The sequence below is a fragment of the Atta colombica genome, unplaced genomic scaffold, assembly GCF_001594045.1.
Source record: "Atta colombica isolate Treedump-2 unplaced genomic scaffold, Acol1.0 scaffold277, whole genome shotgun sequence".
Lineage (NCBI taxonomy): Eukaryota > Metazoa > Arthropoda > Insecta > Hymenoptera > Formicidae > Atta > Atta colombica.
The window spans coordinates 699200-717762 of NW_017259378.1; the positions used below are offsets into that span (position 1 = coordinate 699200).

Below are 18563 nucleotides of genomic sequence, written 5' to 3' on the forward strand. Positions count from 1 at the left end.
ATTTAATCTAAAAAATTCACACATATTTATACAATTATTAAGAATAATTGAAGCTGGCGAAACTTCTGCAAAGTTCAATTATTTCTTTCGCTCTACAGTTTCCTCTCTTTTCTTTTTATTGAACGCGGAGGGAATAAAGTTTGTTAACAGAAATATTTTCTGATTTGAAGTAGAAAAGTAATCTAAAATTTTTAAAAATCTATCTTCAACATTTTATCTATTATGCTTAACATATATTCTCTCTATTATGATTTATTTATTTAAATACAACAATTTCACTCGCTATTTGTATATAAACTCAGTTTCTACGATTATTTAATTTTTAATTGATTTCTCATTTTTTAACACTTATCTTTTCAATCTTAGCTTTTTTACTTAATCAGTCTAACTGAAAATAATTAAAATACGCAAAGAACGATTTTGTTGAAATAATTAAAATTTTAGCTAAATGCAAATCTGAAAATAATTTTGTTGGGCCATCAAAATAATTTTGCAGGAATTTCAAACATGATGAGAACAACGCTGCAAAAAGTTTTAACATTTTAGCCACCAGTTTGAGCTTTCTGCTTAATTATTTTGATAACTCAACAAAATTATTTTCAAATTTGTATTTAGCTAAAATTTTACATTTTCAACAAAACTGTTCTTTCTCTATGTATTAAAAACATGTTTTTTTAAATAATAGGAATCATCAATTTTTTAAACATATAGTTAAATATCTAGTTAAATATGTAGTTTTTACAATAAAATAAAGTAGCAATATAACAAATCAATCTAAATAAATCAATCAAAATAAATTACTATTATCTTTATATATTATTATCACATTACGATATTTTATGCTCATACTAATAAAATATCATATATTCTCTTTAATGCATAAATATCGTGGAGAAATTTACTTAGAAATCAACGCATATATTTTCCCACATGGAATAACATCTCCTACTCGCCACCCTCGGAAAACCGTCGCGAAATCCAAGAGCGTGCACGGGAAAGCGGATCCGCGTCCGAACGAGAATACCCAGAGATCGCGGAAGCACCTGTGCGGTGAGGAAAATGCGTCTACCGGGTTCTGCATAGTGAAGTGAGACGAGGCGAAACGAGAGATCAGCTCGCGCGAAAGGATAGACAGCACAGCGACGGACAGCGACAGTGACAGCAACGAATGCGCACAGCCTGAGACGCCGTGCCGTGCTTCACGGCAGACCGCGTGGCAGCTCACGGATTTATTTATACGTACGCGCGGCGTAACAGCACACGCGACGATAGTTGCTACCTTCAGCTCTCTCTCTATCACTCGCTTGGCTGCTGCGATCTCGAGTGCACGACCCTAGAGATCCTCAAGTAAGACATTGAACATCGTTTAGACAACTTCTGATTGGTCTGCTATATTTTTTAGGACTTGCTTAAGATAGAAGGAAATGCGTGGATGTCTCGTTCTATTTATTTATGCATAATCTATCTCATTCTATTTTAAGCAAATCCTGAAAAATATGGCGGACCAAACATATGGTATCCAATCTTTTACTTAAGTTATTATATATAACCTAGTTACACATAACATCTATTAAGCTAGACCTCTCCACCATTGAAAATCAAGTTCCCAGTTATACACACTTTTTTTCTACTCTTGATATGCACACTCGGGATTCCATCCATATTTGTTACCGTATATTATTGCCGTAACTTCCGTAAAAATGAACATATTTCAATTGATTTTTTTTTTCAATTGATGGAAAATTGATTAAGAAACAAATCCATAATGGGTAAAAGTCGATAGAATTAAGGAAAACTTCGAGATATATATAAGAAAAAGAAAAGTTTAGAAACACGAAAAAAACTCGACAAATTGCATTGGGATTTCTGGAACCTCAGTGTATAGGATTAAGAATCTCTACACGACCCTAACGCGGTAAGATGCGGCTGATTCTCGCCGAGAGTGTTTTCTCGTTGCGCGCTGTTGCACGGAATCGATCGCGTAATGCGCTTAAAAACGCGATTTCAGCAAGGAACAGATCATAAAAAATAAAATAAAGTAGAATAAGATAATGATTGATCACTCCATCAAAACTTCATCGATCAAATTCTTCAATACTGGCAATAATTGTGACAGATATCTTGAATTATAATATCAAAGATAGAAAAATGAGGGAAAATCATTAATAATTGTTGAATATATGTACATTCTCGTAACGTTTCAATGAAATGTTTTATTTCTATAAAGCGGAATTATTTAAAAGGTGGTATTTCGTACTTTCTTAATTCCTGACGTCATAACTAAAGATATCTAATGTAGATATTGTCAATCTTTAAGAGCACTTCGTGCAAATTCGACATTATACATACATATCTACACGAAACTCGTATATCTTAACGCATAATTAACTCTCTTAACGCTAATCTTGCGTAAGCCTAAATTTAAAGCGACTTTTAAAACTGCCAAACTACTACTTTGCTCGAGGTTTATTATAATCATTTCGTATTCTGGCAAAAATTTTACGAGATAATTAATACACCCGATCCCATACAGAGGCGGGGCTCTCTAATTTGAAACAGATACTTGGTGTAAACGCGAGCGTTTCACACGTACATTCTCGAGATTCACGACAGTTGTGTGCAATAACGCAACAACGATTACGCAACGACAATGTATAAGGTAAGCGGTAATTTGGAATGCTAGGAATGCGTTCGCGCGAACGCGTGGATAGACCGCGTGGCAACTCGCGAATTTATTTATACACGCGTGTGCGTACGTGTACGCGAGTGCACCGAACATATTCACGAAATCCGTACTGAAATTCGACGTTTAATTACGAAGAATATCGTGTCTGCCATGGAAAACAGAAAGATATTTCTAAAACCAATCAACGTTCGAAAAATCGTTTTGATATCCATTTTTAGTTTTCCGGAAAATACATATATCTCTCAAAAAATATTTTTTGTGCGCATATTCAAAGTACTGATTATATTGTATATGTAAGAATTTTTACGACATAATGTAATTTAAATATTCCTTACACATGAAAAATTCCATATTCGATCAAGGCGGTTTTTCACATTTAATAATATTTCTTATGAATTTGTACAATTTCCTGTTTAAATAAACTGTGCGCTGATTATATTTGTCTGTCTTGAAACACGATCTTAAACTGAAGCTGAAATAGTAATATCACAAATTAATTGACAAGCAATTTAATATTCTTGATGCAAATAAGCGTCTTAGAAAGCTATTAATAATTTGATGCTAATAAGCATCTTAAAAACTATAAATAATTTATTATTTCAATCTGCAGGCTCTAATCCGGATTTCCCGAATTATGTCTTCCTAATTCGACTACCGAGACATATTATTTAAATATTTCTCTTGTTTGCGTTTTAATTAATCCTTTAGCAGTCGTGAACGAGTTATCTTGCGACCTAATATCGTTTCCGTTTAAAGCATTTTTTAATAAACATACAATACTGTCGAGGTTGCCTTGAAGTAAATGGGTGACATCGGGGCGTGAGATAACTCATTTATGAGCGAACAAAGTTGATTGATAACGATGATATCTGGAACTATGCAATATCGTTAAAATATGTAATATGAAAGACACACTTTCTTTTCCAAGCTTTAAATAACGCTTTCTCTCCGCGAATGGAAGTGTTCGATTCTTGGCAGAATTCAGGAAGTGTCTTGGATGACCTGGATAATAAATCGCGGATTTATGTCACAGTAGCTAAAAATGCAATACATTGTGCTCGAAACCGCAATTATATGCTCGCTCGCTTATAACACGCGGCTAATTTGCGATACCGTTAGGATATGTTAGAGCTGCGATGATCAGACGGTTCTGGAGCATAATGATGGAGTCTGCAGCATACGCGAATACTGTTCATTGCGTTATGTTCTCGAGAATTTGATTTACGCGTGTATTCATATTTTGTATTTTATAATGATTACTATTTTGTATTTCATAATGATTACTATGTTATTCTTCCCATCATAACTTCTTCTCGTCTCATAAAATCTCAGCAAATTTCCAGAACAAGTTTCGATAAATCGCCGAAATTTTATGCGACAAATAAACGATAGTATTCAAATTAATTAATATTTTCTTGCGAGTCAGTAAAGTTATAATCAGTGAATTCATTTAAGTTCGAAAAATAATTAATATTGAATAAGACTTTGAGAAGCAGTAAATTAAAATATTTTGTCATTATTTCTGTTATATTAATTTTAGAAAAATAATTGTACTATATATGAAAAATAATCTATAAGTTCGCTTTTATTTATTAATTGTTAATAATTTCAAAAAAGCAACCTAAAGTTCCAATGAAGATGTTTCTGTAATTTTTATTTTAATATACACACATACAATTTATTATATTATATTATATTTATTTTATACCACATTAATTTTATAATTTTTATTTGCAAATTATAATATTTTATTAATTTCTTCGTGCAAAGAAAAAAGCATTACTAGTTATTTCTGTTGTTTCTTAAACAGTGACTCGCCAAAACACACATTATTACTTGTCACATTTACTTCTTTCTTCTCAGATTTCGCGTTATACATCAAATATTTATACAACACTTTGCTCAAAGAGCACATGTATTTCATAAAAAGAAATTTGCAATAAAGCACAGTGGCGCTTTCGTTTGTAAACCCCATGTTGTATATTCATGCTCGTAATATTTCTTTCATTCGTTTGATGCCAGAGAGTAGAATAATTTATCAGAATTCATCTCTGCTTACAGCGAAGTTTAAACGACTTTTATTTATCACCTCTCAACCGCTTTAATTATAAATCGAAGCGTTCCCTCGAGACATAGAGGACTTGTATATTATCAATCACAGTTTTATAATAACTACGTAATTCAATATAACGTATGTCTGATACATTTCTTACACGAAGTGTCTTAACATTATTTTCGAAAAACAATATAACAAAAAGATCACAGTCAAAGAGCTTTCTATTTTGTGTAATTGCAGACGTTTAAGTGTATCTCTAAGTTTATTTAAACGATTTTTTTACGCTTTTACTTTTAAAATAGAGTTACCCTTTTCATTTACAAAGATCGCACACAATTTATCACGATAAAGTAACAAAAGTTCAATCTTTGCGTATGTATAGCGCCCATCTCTCCTCTAGAGCACCCTCCAGGAAATTCGATCTCTTTCTCCTGCGCGTCTATTCGTGAGATGAAACCGACTCAGTGATTTAGATCAGAAGCTGAGACGAAAGGGACCAGAGTCGCGCATCGCGTGCACGTCGCACAGTTATGCGTTTTCAACGAGAACGAGGCCCGGACCAGTAAATCTCGGCCCGTGTGTTTTGCGTATACGTAAGTATGTGTGAGGACCGCCTCCAATCGCATTTCCGCCTTGACGCAACTGGTGACCTCATGCTTTAACGTTCCGACAACTAAAATTTGAAGAGATGAAAACTTGTATAATTTGAATATTCGAATCGCATATTCGAATCTAACGTGACTTTCTACAAAAAGTAAATATGTAAATTTAATTGCCTACTTAGTGAATACAAAATGGATTTCCTTAATAGAAACTCGAAAAATGATCAATTTCGACATACTTTTGTATTATGTTTACAAATTTGATATTTGAAGAATGTCTCAATTGGAATTCTACTTTAATATCTTTGATATTTTCATCTATAGAATTTTAAATATATTTCTTAATCTATCAGAGAGTCTCTCTTATGTAAAGGAATTAATTTAAAAGAATGTTAAAGTCAACTCCTAACTTGAAATATTAGGAATTCGTAATTTCATGAAACAAAATCTCGTCGGTTCTCTCTATAATTTATTTGCCACAGAATAAAGTTAATTAACACCTGTGTAACTGGATCTAAATTTGGAAAACAGTTGTAACTCTCTGTATTCTGATCCCACGGGTTATTACACATGTTACTCTGTCATTCTATTGGATATTCCTCGAAATGCAACAAGCAACAAATACGAACAGTGCCAGGAGCTACTCGAGTTTCCCGCGCCCATAATAACCCGGCAAATTACTTTGGCAACACAAACGCGGTCCATATTTTCGGCAATTATCCGCACATCCGCGAGGACGGTTCCACAGAAGCGACAGGCCCTTCGTTTTCTCTTGGCCGTCGCCGCCAGCGCATGTATACACACGTAAGCACGTGAACGTTTGTGTAGGTGTATATGCGGTCGCTGTTGACCACGGGACGGAGTTGGAGTCGGTCAGGATTCCTTCAAGAACCTCGCAGACATGTTGTCTGCGGCGGCCAGTGTGCTTGGCGACACCCATTACGGTCTGACTCGTTTGAAGTCAATTAAATTTGACCACAGTTCAATACTCTCGCTTTTCATCTTCGTTTTAGAAATAAATCATAAAAAGAAACAGTTTCAGAAAACAAGAAAAATAAATTATTATAAATGATGATTAATAATATGAATTTATTTTATATTATTTTACAAAGTAAAATAAAAATAAAATAAATTTCTATATTATCTTAATTTAAATAATAAATAGAGGAAAGCCCCTATTATGAGATACAAGCGTCTAAAGAAATGAGATAGCGAACTTTCCGCTAAACTAATAAACGCTATCTATTGATTCCACAATTTATTGTTCTTGGATTGAAAATTATTTAATGGAAAATTCATTATTAGATCGTGCCTGTAGTCGTTGCAAAAAAAAAGGTTTTAGAATTTGGATGTCTTCAAGATGAGCTTTTAAACTTTGTTTATTATTTAATAAGTAAATATTTGGTAATAAATTCTTCATGTGGTGATAGAGTAAGATATACTAATAGAAAAATACGATATGTATTGCTTAATTACAGAATTGCTTAATTACAGAAATTAGATTTGATGATCATAAAATCGTAAGGCATGGAAATATGGTATAAGATAGTCAAAGTATTTCTAATATGAATAACCTATACTCCTATGTCATAGAAAATCATTGCTGAAGTATAAATGTTATTGTACAATAATAAAAAGGACAATCGAGTGCCTGTGGTACTTAGTTCTAACTATCTGAAAACGAGTCAGCTAGGTACAATGCATCGCATACTCATTTTGCACGTGCACTGGCTGTGTTTATTTGTATTTTAGAAACATTAAATAAAGTTTTTTAATTGCAATACTGATGCACTTTGCGTTTTATTATCGATTTCTCGAGACATCTCATATTAGGAGCACAATTTTTTGACTTTGCGATTTGCTCACTTCTTACATTTCTTTAATTTATAAAAAAAAAATAAAATTTGAATTAAATTTTACATTATCTTAAAGCTTATTAAATTCTCTTCAAAATAACCTATTATTTTTTAAAATTATTTTATTATTATAATTAAAATTAAAATTATTTTAAATTATTATATCTGCCGATAGATTTCTAGCATTTTACCCAAAATAAACTATTTCATAATAGAGGCCTTTCCTCTAATTCTAAAATTTTGTCACGAAAATTTTCAATCGTAGTTTGTAGTAATTAATAAAAATTCTATTTAGATTTAATATTATATCCCCTGAAAATTTATCCCCTAGACAGATTTTGAAGAAGACACTTATGAAAATTTCGGTTTTGTTTATGAAGTACAAGCTTCGATACCTTGTAAATATCAGCTACATCTTCGTGCATATGAGGGGAACCATTCATTTCGCGGTAAACAGAGGACTTCCATTCATGCAGAACACGTCGCCCTCGCGCCGCGGGGAAGAATAATCGACGAAGGGGGCAGAGAGAACGGTCGACCGACTAGGAAGGAGGTGGAGGACGAACGCGGCGGCTATTCGCGGCATCGAAACGAGGCTTGGCCGTCCTCGAGAATTCGATGTTCCTCGGCGGGAAAAAGAGGCGTCGAAGAGTGAAAACAATCTATCATGTCGACTTCGGCGCAGCGCCGTGCAGCGAAACAAGTCTCGGTGAAGCTTGGACATAGCCGCCACGAGAGAGAATTCTCGAAACACCAGAGATTAAAGCGTAGCGAGCTCTCTTACTGACATTTAAATGGAGTTAGATAAATTATGTTTAACGTTTTTTATTATATTTTTTTATCCCATGTCATCTGGCATTTTTCGTATACAATTAGAAAGAGAGAACGTATAATCTTTAAAAAACGAATCAGAATATTTTTGGATATATTTTTTGGATTCAAGTTGGATCAAGTTTATTAATAGATTACGTGAATTATTCGCGTAAAAATAATAAAATTTCAAGAAAGTGAATAATGAACGCGAGTGTCTTTATATTATATGGAAAGAATGATTTTATTAAAGTATCTAAAAATTTAGGTAAATATAGATCTGAAAATAAGTTTGTTGGTTCATCAAAATAATTATGTAGGAAACTCAATCACGATGAGCATTATTACTGCAAAAAGTTTTAACATTCTAGCAATCAGTTTGAATTGCAATCTTACATAATTATTTTGATAGTCTAACAAAATTTATTTTCAGATCTATATTTAGCTAAACTTTTAGATATTTTAACCGTTTTTTTCTATATTGTTAAACTATAGTAAATACAACTATAGTAAATACAAAAAACTTATCAAATTTTTCAGATATTTATTGTATAAAAAAAGCATAATAATATGTGAATTAAGTTACAGTTGATTCTAATTCAAAACTTTTTCTCTTCTTATGTTACAACATTCTTTGTACTTTTACTTTTGGTGCGCAATATTAATCGTTATCGTTTATTAATGTTAAAAGATTAGTAATATAAAAAAATAATGCATGCTTCTATTTCAAAACTCACAAGTATTTGCAAAGATTTACTTCCGTCTAGCTTTGTCTTCAAAGAATTGCATACAAAGAAAGACTCATCTTTAACTAACAATTGTTTGCCAAAGTTCTTCAAACGATATCTTTGCATTTGTAACACTACTTGCATTTGGTACAATCGCGCGGGCCACAATTTTTCATACAAATTCACAACCGCGGGGACGCTTTTTGTAGTCAACGTTGGCGCCGACAACGGAACCTCCCTGTTCGTCGCAAGAAGTCTCCAATTTAAAATGTAAATTGCGCTGGATATTTGGTGTATCGCGTCGCGCAACGCGCGCTTGCGAAATGGCCGCGAAATTAAAACGTAATTTAATTCCCTCTTCTCGCTCTACCTACAACCCGTCCCGTCTTTCTCTCTTCTATTCCCTCCTCCTGATTCTCTTTCTCACTCCTTTTTCTTTTTTTCTCTCACTCATGAGGTCTGCACTCGTATTCGTCTCGATTTCGTCTTCTCTCTTGAAAAAAAAGAGAAAGAAATCATCTCTTTTTCTCTCTTTTTTATAAGTGAATTTTGGAACGCAGATTATCGTTTCTGTGGCGCGAAAAAGCCACTTCTTTTGCTATTCGAGAGACTTCTCGCTTTTGGAAAACGTTAAGAAATCAAATGCGGGCGTAAAATTGTCGTTTGCTTCGCTCGAAAGGAAGAAAGGGCATTCACGAATGCATTCGGTGATACGTTCAATCGTGTTCTTCCCTACTGGAAAAGAAAAGAAAAGCTCGCGTTAAGAAATTTTCGTCGACGTTATCGCCGTGTAGATCGTGACGTGACTAAAAAAGAGAAAACTAACGGATACACGCTTAAGATCGTCCGTGCAATTAGTAGTACAAAGTGCACAAAGGCGATAGTCAGCAATACTGGCTGCTGGCGAAACACCGGCAGCGACCTGTTTTATAATCTCGCGGAATCCACTTTACCTCCCCTGCATCCCGCTGCCGCTCTTCTCTTTTTCAAGAGTTGCGATATGAAGGAACAAGAAGGGGAGGGTTCGCCATCCCCTTCGTCTTTTTTACCATAGCGTTCGCAACGGACGCAACGTGCACTCCTGGCGAGTACTCGCGGATAGCCATCACCATAGCGACCGCTTAATTGGAGAAGGATTTCCGTAATAAAATCGTCGAGTGCCCCCACGCTGCGGCGTGGAACAAATTCGCATAACTTCCCGCCAGGAGGAGCGCGACGAATGTCAAAGATCAGGAAGACAAGAAAGGGCGCGAAGACAACAGGCCCACCCACGTTCCTCATTTCTTCTCATCCGGACTCGATCATCGCGTGAAACGGATCGAATTTTTTGTGTTTGTGTTGAAGTAATCGGGATCGAGATATAAGATGAGTTTTATGCCGATACAGACTAGAAGGAATCGAATAGAAAAAACAAAATAGAAAATTGTTCCGTTATATATTTATGCATTAATTCACTTTTTAACACTGATTATTTAGAATTTAACTTATTTAATTTTTATTTTATTTGATTATTTAAAAAATATTAATTATATTTTATTATGTTTATTATAATAGTTTTAATGTAAACTTTTTAATAGTAATACTTAATGTTAATGATATATTTTATTGTAGATTAAGAGGATAAGTGAAAAGCAAGTAAATGTTATAGACTGAAGACTTAAAATCATTACATAAGCTTTAAGTATTGAGTCGTAAGAAATTGATCAATTACAGTTGATTATTCTTCTCACATTTTAATTGTAATTGGTCAACTTACTGCTTAAGCCTTGAAACTTAGGTAATGGCTTATTGGGTATAAAGCCCATTAGAAACATATAGAAAACATAAATCTTAATCCCTATGTCAAGAAATGTGCAATATTTCACATCAGTTAATGTTTAACTGATTTTTTTGTTAATCGACTAAGAAATAAATTTTATCATACATGTAGACGGTCTCGTCTACGAGATATAACACCGAGTATCCGGAAATGTCACACTTGTCTCTTCTAAATCCGACTCATATCGCGTCATCCCTTAATTCGTGACCAAATAAAATACGTAAGAAGAGCGATAAATTTCCATAATCGCCCTTTACATGGACTTCACGTGAACATTCCGCAGAGATATCAGACCATATCGTTCCCCGACCGCAAAGGCACCGTGACGCAAATAACATCCTAAAACGCGCTGTAAAACCCTGCGTACAATACTCGTATCCGAGAGGGGGGGCACCTGATCGCAAAAAACGCCGTAAAATCGCCATCGAGGTCGGCTTAATGTCGCGGGAGTCCGAGAGCTCTCGTACATGCAAGGAACATGAGAGAGGAACGGGGAAAGAAGGGAGAAAAGCACACGCGGGTTCCCTGCCCATCGCGCCGACTGCTCGAGTCGCATAAACGTGCCCCCGAGAACATAACTCATTGCGGTAAACGGGCGCCGCGGCACGCCGCGTCAAATTAACGCCGCGCCTCGAGAGCGAGCCTTGTACGTTACGGAGAGAAACCGGCCGGTGTGCCTAAACCACTCGCATCTCTGTCTGTATTAAGTTAACATCACTGCACGAAGGAAAATTACGACTACTGTTTAAAATAAAATTATTTATTATTATTAAAATAAAATAAAAATTTAGTGTCATCTGTGCATTAATTAATCGTTATCTATTGCGTAGTTGTAGTTTTGTTAGACTTCAGCAGATATTAAACTCAGACGAACTTGGACTAGAGTATCGAACTTCTGCGTGTGATACTTGTACGCATGCGGTCAGTGGAAGAACAATCAATATAGTGTCAAGTATCGTCAATACAATCAATCAGAGCTTCGAATAGAATTTCAACGGAATAAGCCTATCTCGTTTCAATTATTTTACGCGTAAGTTAGCTATGTTTAATTTCTTTTGTTCGTAAATATATAAATTCATTTATTCTATTTATTCATGCAATACTTTTATGCTAAAGTTTTATTCGCTATTTTTGTACTATACAAAAAAGATAGGATTTGAAAATTCATTATAATATTATCTTACATTAATATCAAGGAACTTATATTAAAACTATTATAGTAATCAATAAACATAACAATTAATTTTTTCAAATAATTTTAAGTAAAAATAGAATAATTATTCCACACTGAAAGAAAAAAATGGTTGCGACTACGATAATTTAACTATATATAATTTACAGTCATTTTTTGCTATTAATAATAGCAAATACGCACTGCTCGAAAATTTTTAGTTTTTTAAACATATTTTTTAGTTGTTATATTATTATCATATAAATAACAAGTGAATTTAAGAAAATAAGTATTGACTTAATGGCGATTGCATTTACTGAATAAAAATATTTATTTTATTTACCATTTAAGTAGTAATATTCTATTTTAATATTTGAAACCATAATTAATATTTGAAACCGTAATTTATAGTACAATTTTTTCATGTTTGAGAGAACTACATACTTGGTCTCATTTACTATATTACAGCAGTAATAATATCATAAAAATGGAGCTTTATAATTATTTTACTATGCAATTATGGTCACCATATAATATTTTTCTCTCAGTGCAAATAGTAAATGTTAAGGAGCTAAAAAAAGTTCTCTATAATCAGAATTGTAAAATACATCATAGAACATTATAATTGACTGTTGATCTTTCCTATAAGTTTGTCGAGCGCAGCAAAGCTATCGTTCTTTTCATCATGTTTATTCACGGGGTTGTTGGAGGAACGATCAATGTAATGAAGTGCGTTATAGAGAAATGTACCCGCGGCCATAAAGATATATATTTTATTAACGCTATTCTTGCAGCCGTTATAAAAGTGTTACAATCTCACGAAGATGTAATTATATTATTCTGACACGAGCATGCGTCCCTATTTCTTTCATTAGAGATCTAGCAGAGTATTAATCATCCTAACGTATCTCTTTTACGCTTTGTATAGCATCGACCGATAAATGATCTCAAATCGCTTTTTAACCAGAGTATCACTCTCGCCTCTTATTATCTTAAATGGATTGTTTAAAAGATAATTGTTGCGCATAATCGCCTCTGAGTAATGGTCTCATTTTCAATTATCTTTATTTCATTGCCAATTACATTTGCGAAGTTACTCAGCGTATTATAAAGAATCGTTAAACGCGCGCGGGATATTCTTGTAATTTTATTTCTAATTTTATGAGTACAATTTTTTTTTATACGTCGAGAGATTCATATCAAGAATTTTAACTATACACTCTCGCTTTTTTAAAAATATTTGAAAATACACTGCACAGAGAGAGATATGTAGTTGAATTAATTGGAATTCTGATTATAAATGGACACATTAGAATTTTCTGATTAAATCTAGTAGAATTCTAATTGAAATAAATAAAATTCTAATTATTAACAATCAGAAGCTTTTGGTTTGTCCATTTTCAACTAGAAGATTTTTCTCAGTGAGTGTAATGTATAGCAAAATATAAAATACTGTAAATGTTCCTTCTTTAAAACTTTCGAATACTTACTTATTTCACTTTCTTTCCATCTGTAGTTTTAGTTGCACAAAAAGAATGTGTCTTGCAATCGTATCAAATATCGCTTCGATCATTGTAAATTGAAAAAAATGATCAATTGAGTTATCAATGTTTTGTATTGAAAATACGAAGCGACGGTTCATCAAGTGTGTATCAATTTGCGCAATTTTGCACGGAGAGAAATTGCGCGTTTTGCGGCACGTATTAATTAATAGATAGCGTCGTTTTTTTTTTCCTTTCGATACAACGAGTTAATCGAAAATAACCGATGTCCAGGGAATAAAAAAGGGAAGATATACGGAAAGGGCACTGATCCTGATTTGACGCCCGATTGCACGCAATTTCGCTCATGTCTGAAATTAATTAACCGCGATAATTAATGATGACATTTCTTCGAACATAACGCGCTGTAATGCGGAGAGGTTTTTTATTTATCGCGCGGGTGACGTTTCGCACGCATGTTCGTACGTTTATATATGTAGGATATCTATATCGGCATCGAAACGAAGGGGAAACGGAAAACGTTTTGCGCGTGATAATCCAGGCAGACGTCTGCAGGGGGGATGCAAATACTTCTGGCAGGGATGGATTGAAATTACTGGTTCAAAAAACAAGGGCTAGTGATATAATTGTTTTATCTGATAGATTAATATTAGCGTTTCCAAAAGGATAATATCCGCCAACAGAATCGTATTACAAAATTATTAAAAAGTATCCCTTTATAAAAATTATCCGTGCATTTAATGATTTTAAAGGAAATATTTAATTATAAGGAATATTTAATTACTAAATACATTAATCTAGAAATCCTCAAGTGAAAGATTAAACACCATACGTTTTTCAGGACTTGCTTGGTTGAAAATAAGATACATATATTTAAAATAAGATACATATATTCTCATTTTATCTCAAGCATTCTGTCTTAAGCAGGTTCTGAAAAATATGGCGGTCCAAATTCTTACTTAAGAATCTTTACATTAATCGACATAGTATTCAAATCTCTTTTCCAAGATAACTTTAATTCCTTTGAAATAAATGGTTTGAACAGAGTTTAAAGTACACCGATATGAATTCTTCTATCTAAATATTACACATCTTCACGTATGCAAACAGTACTGTCGATTCAACTTCTATTTAGTATTGGTTAATTATACTCAGATGCAAAACCACGAGTTTTTCGATTTGCGCGAAATAACAGACAATGTCAATACACCGCATTCGCAAATACGTTCCATGTTTTACGAAACTACCTTCACAAATTCACTAAAAAAAAAAAAAAAAATAGACCGCTCGCGTATTTGACTTAATCGAAGTTACAAACATTTTTCCACGATATACATATATTCGCCTTTTCGAAACGGACAAGTTGGCCGACGATTATCTATACACGTGAAAGCACAATATCGAAATGGAGCGAGAGAAATTCGAAATGTACGACGAAGGAGAATCAGCTCGCGCGACAATCTGCGGGAATTCCACACGCGAGACAATCTGCTCACGGATGACCGATCGTGTCGAAACGCGTAACCGGAATCGACCAACGCAAAAGATTTTTCGTCGATTCGATCGATCGTTCAAAAGTGGCGTGTCAATTTTTTCACAGGAATAATAATTTGCATCTCTCCTGCAGACGATTAGTTTCTACTGGCCAGTTTCGCATTTTGCATTCGCACGGCGCGCGTAACAGCTGTAGCATAACTAATTAACTTGATTTACGTTTTCTAATCGCAATTATCATTGTTGAACTGACACAATTCACCATTTCTTTCTTGTCCAGCGATTTCCAATTACGGACGGTATTGCGTTAACTAGCGTAGAGAACGATTAGCTACGGTTCACTGCAAATCAATTATTTAATTAATTCAAATCGAAAACGGATCAAATATTTCGAACATTTACATTTAACCAGCACTCTAATTTTCGCAGCTTATTTGTTTTTTGAAAACAAATACATCATAATATGAATGCTTTGTAATATTTTACTATCAATATCACTTTTTTTTTCCGGCTGGATGAAAACAGAATGATACATATTTCTAAATGTAATTTAATTAATGTTGCCAATGAAATTATGCTTATATCCGTCGCTGTTATGCTTAAATTAAAAAATTTCTGTTACATCCGCTGACAGCAATCGTTTAAATGACGAATTACAAATCGCAAATTACAAATTAATTAGAGTGCAGATTAAATGTACATTTCAGTTAAACTTTGCTTTAAATACGCGATGATTAAGGCTCGTTTCTACCAATGTAGATTAACTTTAATCTCAGTTCAACTTACTCTTTATCTTTTTTTAATTCTCAGAACTGGAAAAAGATGAAGTGTTAGTTAAACCGAGATTAAAATTAAACTATATTGGTCGAAACGAGCCTTAATCGCATATTTACAGCAGAGTTTAATCAAAATGTAATACATATTTAATGTGCATTCTAATTAATTTGTAATTTGCGATTAATATAAAGAAGAACTCGAGATAATCATAAGAAATTTATGAATTTAAAAATCTTCGTTTTCGCGACCGATGATTCGTGCCATTCCTGAATGTATTTGTGTGTGCGTCAAGTGCGTATATGTAATTATGCGTACATGTCTATCGTCTCGCATCAACAAATTCGCGAAGATAAATACTTGTAACGATTTAATCGCCACACAACAATAATTGTAACAAAAATGCATTAAAACTCAAATGCGAAATCGAAATTCAGTTATAGAATAAAAAGAAGCTCGCAGCTCGCTGATAATGAAAAAAAACTGCAGATTCTGAGCGTCTAAAGGCGCCTTCCATTTATCGCACCTCTCCTGCCTCTTGTGTGCGCCAGGCACCGTGTCTCTCCGAAAATAAACAAGGGTGCTCCTTCGCGATCGTCGATCCAATTAAATCCGATTACATTTTTCGCCGCGGTGCTGCCCTCCACCTACCATTTCTACCCCCCGCGAGAATCCAGACCGCGGGACGCGCGCGCGAATACTGGTGGCGTCCCTTATCGATTCGAAACGATTTTGGAGGGTGGTTTTACCCTCCGACGTTTTTGATTTCGGCTACGCGGCCTCCGTGATACCGGGGCAACGCTTCGCCGCTTCGAATTAAGGGGTGAGCCTCGAGAGGCCTAACCCTGGGATCGTATCGAAGAGAGATAGAACGCAGGATGCGCGGGGTGAAGAAAAGGGGGAAGGAGAGAGATCGGAGGGGACGAATAGACAAGAAGGGATGCGGAATCGAGCGAGTCTCTTCTTCTCGATGTTTATTTTTTACTTTTCGAAAGAGCCATAGAGCGCGCCGCGCCGGATGCGCACCCCATACGGTCCCCGATCCCGAAATTCAATAAATATGGCGTTGAATAACGGGCGTTAGATACGCCTGGCGTTCCTGAAGAGACTCATAATATGAGATTATTGCCGTAGCCTTGAAATCCGCGACGAATCGAGAGAAGCAACGTTTGCAGAATGAGCAAAAAGAAAACGCGAATTGACGTATCTGCGCTAACAAGAGCTGAAACACGGGCTTTGCGATTCAAAGAGAAACTCTGTAACGGAATATTTATCGAATTCGCCATACGGATAATGGAATTGTAAAGGTTCAGTGGCTTCATTTAAAGCCAGCCGTATTCTGTTCAAAGAGATTTCGTATTGAGTTGAGCATTCAAAAGTTGCGAAAAAAAATGTAATATCCAATTAAATTTTCTCCTGGGAAATACTGACTATAAATTTAATTAAAGAATTCGCGCGATCGTAAAGCGTGACGATATTTCCAAATAAGGATAATATTTTATGTGTCATATGGTAAATTTTTTAAATTAAATTGATTGCTGCAGGAGAAATCCGAGAACCTCTCTATTCTGCATCGAATCTCTGTTCTGCATCAACAGACTTGAAAAACCTTGTTATACGACATAAAATATCAGCCTTACTTTGTATCTCAACGGCATGAAATATTGCGGACTTTGAAGCATCACTACAGATTATATTCCAAAACATAAGGTTCCGACACAATAGATGTAGTAAGCTTTAAAGCCGCCGAGTAAAAAAATTAGTTACCATGATATTGCAATCATAAAGTGATAGATACCAGTTTAATATTCAAGGTAATCTCTCCTCGTTGTATAATCAAAAGTAATATATTGCCCGCAACGAATTAGCCAGCTTCAGAGCTATTTCTCCATCTCTGTTCATTTAATTTTGCAATCGTAAACACGATACTCATATTTAGTCTATTACAAACATGGCGATTCCAATAGAGATATTTGATCAGCTAATGTTGTTCTAGCTAATGTTGCTCTCTGTACTTCTTAATAATATGCTTGATATTAAATAGAAATATATGAACTTTAAATAAAAGAGAGCAAAATAATTTCTCAATTAAGCCATGCAACATATTTATTGATATATTTATTGATATTTTTTGTGTATGTATTATATATTGCATTTGTATTATAAACATATAAATGTTATTATAATTCAAATTTTTGTGTAATTTTTTTAATCAATGTAATTTGAATTAAATATGATTTTTTTCTAAATTTAATAAAATTCCAAACTAATTTAAATAAAGAAATATTTTTTTAAAGTTTCTCACAGAATAATATCACGTACTCAATAAATTTTGATAAAACAGTATTTTAAGGAACAATATTCTATGGAACAAATAAAAATACAAGAGAGAACGAGAGAAAGAGAGAGAAAGAGAAAGACTTTACCGTTATATTTACAGTCATCATATCACTTCATCTAATACAGTAGTATACTTGGATGTTATTACATTAATGTACTGCGTGCCCTAATTCTTGTACAATGGTATTACGGTCAATTCATTCACGCAATCACACAACAGACATTGGTATACCTATCAATCATTTGGAGAATCTCATAGCATCCGCTTTCATCACAGAACTCGTATATCTCCAATCACATAATTCTGCTTGGCTTTGAATCTCTTTCTCTCTCTCTCTCTCTCTCTCTCTCTCTCTCTCTCTCTCTCTCTCTCCCGACGATTATAATACACATAATTATCAAAATCTATATAACTCAACTTAAACTCCTCGAAAATGCATCCGCATTTGCACACACAAATTCGCATTCCGTCTCGGGATTAAATTGCTGTTATACATCATGTAGTTTGAATAATCGTTAGTATCCAAGCACCCCTAACTTCGATTGAGGCTTATTACTCAACAACAAACTAACCGATACATTTTAGTAAAACGATTTATCAGACTAAACTAATGAACTGGAAGTATTTCAATTTTTTTATTTAATAGAAGGAAAATCATGCTATAGAAATAGTTTATATATGTAAGTATAAATTTGTATATATATATATAAATATATATATAAAT

General features: G+C 34.0%; 1 protein-coding gene across 1 annotated transcript in view; it reads right to left on the minus strand.

Annotated features, from left to right (window-relative positions):
• Positions 1-18563, minus strand: part of LOC108689850 (netrin-1-like) — a 208253-nt gene that overhangs the window by 187524 nt on the left and 2166 nt on the right. The gene's annotated exons all lie outside the window — the stretch shown is intronic.